Source organism: Leptonychotes weddellii, chromosome 4, assembly GCF_054177405.1.
Source record: "Leptonychotes weddellii isolate Sample4059 chromosome 4, ASM5417740v2, whole genome shotgun sequence".
In the NCBI taxonomy this organism is placed as follows: domain Eukaryota; kingdom Metazoa; phylum Chordata; class Mammalia; order Carnivora; family Phocidae; genus Leptonychotes; species Leptonychotes weddellii.
The window spans coordinates 41707927-41715795 of NC_138372.1; the positions used below are offsets into that span (position 1 = coordinate 41707927).

Genomic DNA, 7869 nt, shown 5'->3' on the forward strand with positions numbered 1-7869 from the left:
TCTTCTTCTTTTTTAAGATTTTATTTATTTATTTGACAGAGAGACACAGCGAGAGAGAGAACACAAGCTGGGGGAGTGGAAGAGGGAGAAGCAGGCTTCCCACTGAGCAGGGAGCCTCATGTGGGACTCAGTCTCAGGACCCTGGGATCATGACCTGAGCCGAAGGCAGACGCTTAAGGACTGAGCCACCCAGGCGCCCCAAGAGTTTACTATCTTCTGTTTTTTGTTTTTCTCAGGTCTCCTTTTATATTTCATTCTGATATGTTCAGAAAACTCAGTCTCTAGATACTGCTTACTGTCACCATCTCCTATACGCTACTCCCAATGCCTGTGTGTGAACATGTAATTTATATTCCAGATCCTGTGGCAGGGATCACAGAGCTCTTGAAAGAAAGAGGCAAAAGTTAGGAGAAGGAAGAGAATATGAACAGCAGCTGGCAGTTTTTATTTATGGGATTTTTGAAGTTTGACCATATACCTCAATTACCTTAGTTCTTTGGACTTTGATCCGTTTCCCATGCTGACACAGCACTGCTCTATCTAGGGTTTTTTTTGTTTTGTAAAAACATGCCAAAATACTCACTTATCTTGTCATCCATGTTAGTTTTCCTTAAAGCATTTGGTAGTATTTGTAATGGTGACACTGCCCCATTTAGTCTTCGGAGATTCCTGTAGTTTCCTTGATGACAGGGAAAATATTTTGTAGAGAATGTAGTTAATTTTTTTAAGTCAAGCTGATAATTTAATTTGACCTCGCAGAAGATCTAATCTCAAATCCTCTAAGACATAATGAGTAAGTGGGTGGCACAAGACTCCTAAAATACTGAATATGTTATAAATGGTATGTATTAGACACAAATATAAGAGCACCTTGAATCAGGTTGATTTTTATGGATTTTTATTTATCAGATGACTGAAATGTATATATAAAGCAATGTGTTTATTTTGAAATGTAGTGAACCATTTTATTTTTAGTATGGTGTATTAAGGAAAGAATTTCAGGCAGCTCTTATCTCTGCTAATAATAGAAACTTTTTCACCCCTTTAAGGGAACAGTATTCTTGCTTAAGTGCTCTCTTATGTTTAACCATGTTTGCCTTGCCTCTGATAAATTTTACCTTATTTCTTTAGACGGTGCCTTTGTTTTTAAAGTGGTAATAATCCTTTTAATTTTGCCCTTAGATTTTTTTTAAACAACCTTTTATATGGTTAAAGAGATTATCCTGTCTTGCAATAAACGTGTCATTCTGAATGCCAGTGTGTTGACTTATATAGATGCTTTTTTCAGAATTTTTTCTTCATATTATTCATGTAATTTTATGTAGTATTAAAAACATGAGTCATGTGTTCTCATTTAACATCACTCAACTCCTGAAGTATAAATTAGTTACGAGGTAGTTATAAAGCTGTCATAATTGAAAATCATGATTTAAAAATTTTAAATATACCCTAAATTGTTTCCAAATTCTTACTTTGCTTGATAAATACCATAAATATTAGTTAATTTCATTTTCTTTTTAAATGTGTTTGAGTATGACTTGGTACTATAAAGTATTCCATAATTCACTTCTCCCAGACTTAGTTAATGAAATAATAAAAGCCAATATATATTTAACATTTACTGTGTTTAGTCATGTTGGATTTAAAGCAAAATATTTTTACTTGTGGCAATGATACTACTACAGATGATTTACTAATTTAAAACAAAGTGGGAAGTAATCATCAAGAATTTACTTAAATGAGTCTTGTCCCACATTTGAATTCGAAGCCAAGTATATGATAAATCTACCTTTTAGTCAGATTTACACCAGGCTGTACTTAGTGCTCTACTAATTCACAGTTAGATAATATAACAGGTATACTATATGCTGTAAACTTGATTTCAGCAAGAATTTGACTTTATGTCTTACAATAGCTTTGTGGATAAGATGAAGAAATGTGCTCTATATGGCTTATTGCTGCTGAATAACTATTCCCAAGGAAATTAGGTGTCATCCTAAAGGGAAATCTTGGACATTGACTCTAGTAATAAGGATAGTAATATTTCTTATTTGGACTGGTACAAAGCTAGATGAGGTGATTAATAGACAAATTACAGAAGCAGAATTTAAATTTATATCAACTCTTGGATTGCTAGGCAAAACCCAAGAAGGTGAAATTTAATAGGGACAAGTGTCAAATCTAGCACTTAAGTTAAAAACAGAAAACAGGAGCATAAAAGTAAAACAGTTGATAGTAGTTCCTGAGATGCTGGAGTTTTAACTGACCACAAGCTTAGGAAGTATATGTTTTGAGTGCTTTAAATGTAAAAATTGTTGTTGGAATGGAAACAGATGTGTATTAATTGGTAGTTTTATAGGTAGCATAGTTCCTGCTGTACTTTGGATTAAGCTAAAGTTTGAATATTGAGTTCATTTTTTGTTGCTTCAATTTGAAAAACTTAGCCAATTACATTTCATTCAGAGAATGACCAATAAGGGGAGCCCCAAAAGAATGCCATATGAGATAGGGTAAGGGAAACATTTTTTATACTGTTAATTAGAACATGTATTTTAAGTGTGATAGCTGTTTTTAAATTGCTAAAGTACCATCTAGAAAAAGGAGGCACCATATTCAGTGATGTTTTGAAGGATACAATGTGACCATTGGGTGAATATTTTAGGGAGGCAAATTATAATCCAGAATAATGAGGATCTTTTTATCAAGGAGCTTGTTTAAGAATGGTACAGCTGGGGAGCCTGGGTGGGTCAGTCGTTAAGCGTCTGCCTTCAGCTCAGGTCATGATCCCAGGGTTCTGGGATCGAGCCCTGCATTGGGCTTCCTGCTCCGCGGGAAGCCTGCTTCTCCCTCTCCCACTCCCCCTGCTTGTGTTCCCTCTCTTGCTGTCTCTCTGTCAAATAAATAAAATCTTAAAAAAAAAAAAAATCATACAACTGGAGTGCCCGGGTGGCTCAGTTGGTTTAGTGTCTGCCTTCGGCTCAGGTCATGATCCCAGGGTCCTGGGATTGGGTCCCACATTGACCTTCCTGCTCAGTGAACAGTCTGCTTCTCCCTCTCGCTCTCCCTCTGTGCTCTCCCTCTCCCTCTGTCTTTCAAATAAATAAATCTTAAAAAAAAAAAAAAAAAGGATGGCACAACTTGTATTCCAAATCAGTTAGATTTCTGTCATTGACATATTTACTTAGATTCTAGATGGTTATCAAAATTCTTATTACAAAATTTCAATTTCTTAAAAAAGATTTATTTATTTGAGAAAGAGTGCATGCGTACAAGCATGACTGGGGTGGAGGGCAGAGGGAGAAGGATAAGCAGACTCTCTGCTGAGCAGGGAGCCTGATGTGGGGCTCGATCCCAGGGCCTGGAGATCATGACCTGAGCCGAAGGCAGATGCTTAACCAACTGAGATACCCTGGTGCCCCACAAAATTCCAATTTTGAATGGAAAGTTGGCATAAATAATTTATGAAGTGTTTTTTAACTTTAATATTCTATAATTGCCAAAATAGTTTTTCTAATGTGATTAACTTCCACACCTGCTATGACTTTGAACTTGTATTAAATCAACCTTGTAGTCAAGAACAATTAAAAAAAAAACAATTAAAAAACCTGTAGAAAATATAAAAATCTGTTTGAAGTCAGCCAGGACTTCGGTGGTCAGTATCTTCCAGTGAGAAGAAAAATGCATTGGAGTAAGTCTGTTATTTTGTTTGGCTTTTCTGTTTGAGCCATTTGCTAATTTGTCATTATGGCACAAGTAAGAAGCCAAACAACAATGGCTGAAAGGCAGAAAAGATAAGCAGAATTTGAGTCTTGGGGAGAAAGCTGTTGGAGTTCACAGCTTACTAAGGATGAGAGCTGCTGGTAAACAGTTGTGTGTCTGGTTGCAACCCTCTGAGGACTGAAATCCTTTTTAGAATCAGCTTAATTGCACACTTATTAAGGTGATCTGCCTCCTATCTTTATTCTTTGGAGGAAAATCAAATCAGCTGGAGCTTCTACAGTTTTTTCATGTACAATGTTGAACATTCCAGGAGACAAGGCCAAGATAATAGAAACAGACTCATGGGTGATTCACATGTTAAAGTTACCAGACATGCACTTTAACTGTGATTAGTATGTTGAAGATGGAGAGTTTTAGCAGAGATCTGGAATCTCTAAAAAAAACAAAGGGAATTCTTTGGAACATACAATAATTGAGTTAGGACTCCATGGATGCTTTAACAGCAGATTAGATTCTGTTGAAGAAAGAATTGGTGAACTAGAAGATAGGTCAGAAGAAATATCCTGACTGAAGCATAGGGAGACAAAATGATAGAACGTGTAAGAGACCTATAGAAAAACAGTGAAAAGTCTAACATGTATTATTGGAACCTGTAGGTAAAAAGATCCTTGTAGGCTTAGGACTTTTTTTTTTCCTGTGGAAAGATGACCTCAGGTTTACCTTCTTTTGATATAGTTTCTCTTAACATATACCAAGATAAATGTGATTTCTCAGTTCTGTTACCGTAATACCAGTATTTATTTTGAAAACGACCTGTGACTGTTGAATTACATCTGGACTGAGAGGTCTCCGAAGGGACATGTAATTCTCCAAGGAACTATATTATTACTTCATTGTTCCACCAGCATAAAACTTGTACAGAAAAAGATATTCCAGCTTTCCTTTATGATGTCTCTTCTAACTCAATGCACCCCCTGTGGGAGGCTTAAAAGCTGCATGAATGGGCAGTTATTTGATGTGGTTACTGTTTGAAACATACAAATGCTGGAATAGATTGTATCCATTCATGTGAGTGTCATCCCCCACAACCTACTCTGTGTGTGTGATGTGGGGTTAGGGAAGCAGGGATTAATTTTAAGAACCGACAAAGATGTGTTTGATTCAGCCTACTGATAAGCTGTGTTTCTAGTCCTAAATCTTTCTAAAAAAAAACTAAGTAAAATTGGTGTTAGATCACTACCTATTGTGTCCTGTGAACATGAATGTTATTTTGAACCCAAGACTACTGATGATTATATAGAGTGGACACTATGCAGTTCCAGAGGGAGGAGAGAGGGAATGGGGCAGAAGCAGTATTTTTGAAGACATAATAGCAGAAAGTTTTCCAGAACTGATAAGCATGTCAAGCCACAGAGTCAGAGTTCTATGAACCCCAAGCTGAATAAATACAGGAAAATAATTCCTAGGTTCATCATTTGAAAACTGCTCAAAACTGGTTCCCTTTGCTTGAGGCTTTCCTATCCTGGAGTGGACTGCATCTGTCTATGCAGAAATGAGAGAAGATGTTAAGAGAAAATCTTAAAAGTAGCCAGGAGATACCATCTTCAAAGGAACAATAAACCAATTTTCTCAACAAAGCAAGGAAACAGTAGAATGATATCTTCAGAGAGGTGAAAGAAATGAACCACCAGCCTATAATTTTGTACCCAACAAAAATATCCTTCAAAAATAAAGGCAAAATATATTTCAGATAAGCATAATTTGAGAGAATTTGTCACCCGCAGACCCACAGTAAAGGGAGCATAAAAGGGGATTCTTTCAGGCAGAAAGAAAACGATGCTTTCCCAGATGGAAGCAGGAGGAAATGAAGAGCATTACAAAGGGCAAATATGTGGGTAACTATATAGATACTGACTATACGAAATAGTCTTGTGAGATATAAAATATAGGAATAAAATACAACAACAGAAAAAATGGGAGAGGAAACATAGAGCTAGTGTTCTGAAGTCATTGATTATCTAGGAAATGGTAAAGATACTAATTTATACTAGATTTCTGGTAAACCGGAGATGCTTGTTGTAATCTCTAGGGTAACCACTGAAATAAAAACCTAAAGGCCCTAGAGATAAAAAGTAGTTTGGTTCTCATTTTGTTTTGAATGCTAAGTCATTTACTTTTTTTTTTCCCAGAAGGTTCTAATGTATTTTTATTTATTTAGAATTGTGTAGAGTTTGTCATCTTTCTATCATATAATATACAGTAATATTCAAATACCTGATACTAACATAACTTACTGAATCAATTCTAATACTGAACACAGACTGTTAACAATAGAAACAAAACCAGTGAGTTTATCTTAGAAAATTTAAATTCAGGTCATTATTTCACAATCTGGAAATCTGAGTAATCCAACTTTACGATGATTTTCTCATTCCTGAAGTTTGCTCTGTCGATGTGTGATTTGGGACTTCCTCTTGTCTCAAGCCATTCCTGCATATGATGCACTTTGGAGATGGGACCTTGCAGTTGTCCTTGCACTGTGCCCCGGTCAGTGTTCTGGACCCAGCCAACCAATCCCAGCTTTTTACCCTCAGCCTGAGTGTACTTGTGGAAAAAGACCCCTTGGACCTTCCCAAAAATTTCATAATCCACAGATATCAGGGATATCACCTTCTGCCATGTTCATGCCCACACCCTCCTCGTCCTCCTCTCGGGCGCCTGTGACTACACCGACGACCAGCACGCCCTCATTTACTTTGCTGTTGAAGTAAGCTCTACTGAAAAATACTTTAACATTTTTACAGTGTAAAGCCAGTATAAATGTAAGTTTTAAAAATGAAGCTGAATACAACATGTTATGTAATCGCTTCTCAAACAGGTAAGCTGAAGAACAAGTCTTTGCCAAAAATTCGCATCTTTAGGCTTTCCTGATCTATTTAAAATGGCACATTTTCCCACCTCCACCCTGTCACTCATACTGTATTTTCATCGTTCTCCATTATATTACCATTACATGTTTATTGTTTATATTCTCCACCTGAATGTAAGTTCCATTTATACCTGTTTTTTCAGCATTTGGAGGAATCCCTAGTACACTTAGGTACTCAGAAAATATTTGTCAAGTGAATGAATGAACAAATGGATGCTCAGACCAACAGGGTAAAAACAACTAGGAGAAAAAGATCTTCAAGGATATGGGTTTGTTCTCTCAATAAAAATAGAGTGCATGTTACATACTGTATTATGGGACGGTTTCAGTCCGTGTTTTATTTTCTTGACATTTGGCAGCTCTTGATGAATACCTTTAGTCTGTCTTATCCACAGCAAAGGCTACAGCCCTACTCCAGCCTGCATTTTGACTGAACCCAGCAATTTTTCTTACTTGATTCTTCTCATCCTTTGTCCCTCCTTCCTTAGCCTATCGCTGTTAGGCTTCATCCCTTCAGGGCCCTAATTTCTCAACTCAAGTGCTGGAGATAAAAGGATTAACATGCAGTAAGCACTCATGTTATAATCAAGAGAGGCTGGTTGTTGGGAGGTAAAATAGTGTGAATTTTGAGCTTGGGCACTGCAGGCAGGTATAGCATCTTGCCTCTCACTGTTGCCTAATTCCTAATTTCTTCATCTGTAAACTGGGTGTAATAATATTTGTAGAGTTCCAGGAATTAAATAAGACATATATAAAGCACTTAGTAGTACTTGTTTAATCAGTGGTAGATAAACAGGAATAAAGTCTTTTTGCTTCCTGTTCAGAACTATCCTTTAGAGAACTTTAAAGGGCTTTCGGGGAAAGGAAATTTGGAGAAAAGCAATGAGTCTGTGTTTTGTTTCACCATGGGTGAAGAAGAAAGGAGCCTTGTGTTATTTTGGCAGAAGTCTGGAGATGGTAGAGGTCAGAATATCTGTGCCTCAGAAGTCTCTCCTGACTCCAGAGGGAAAACTCTTGGTGCAGTTGAGTAGGGGTGGCTGTTGCCTGCCGGGGCCCTGCTTGCTGACACATGTGGTGCCTCTGGGACCTGTCATAGCCTAAGTATGGATACAGTGTCATCCAGACATTCTTCCTTAACTTTTTTATTAAGCTCTACTACACATACAAAGAGGTACATACATTCTAAGTGATTTTTTTTTTTTTACCTAAATCCTCAATGG

At 36.9% G+C, this 7869-nt stretch overlaps 1 pseudogene; it reads right to left on the reverse strand.

The window, feature by feature from the left end:
* Positions 1–6067: 6067 nt before the first annotated feature.
* Positions 6068–6460, reverse strand: LOC102749869 (acylphosphatase-1 pseudogene; annotated as a pseudogene).
* Positions 6461–7869: the final 1409 nt, after the last annotated feature.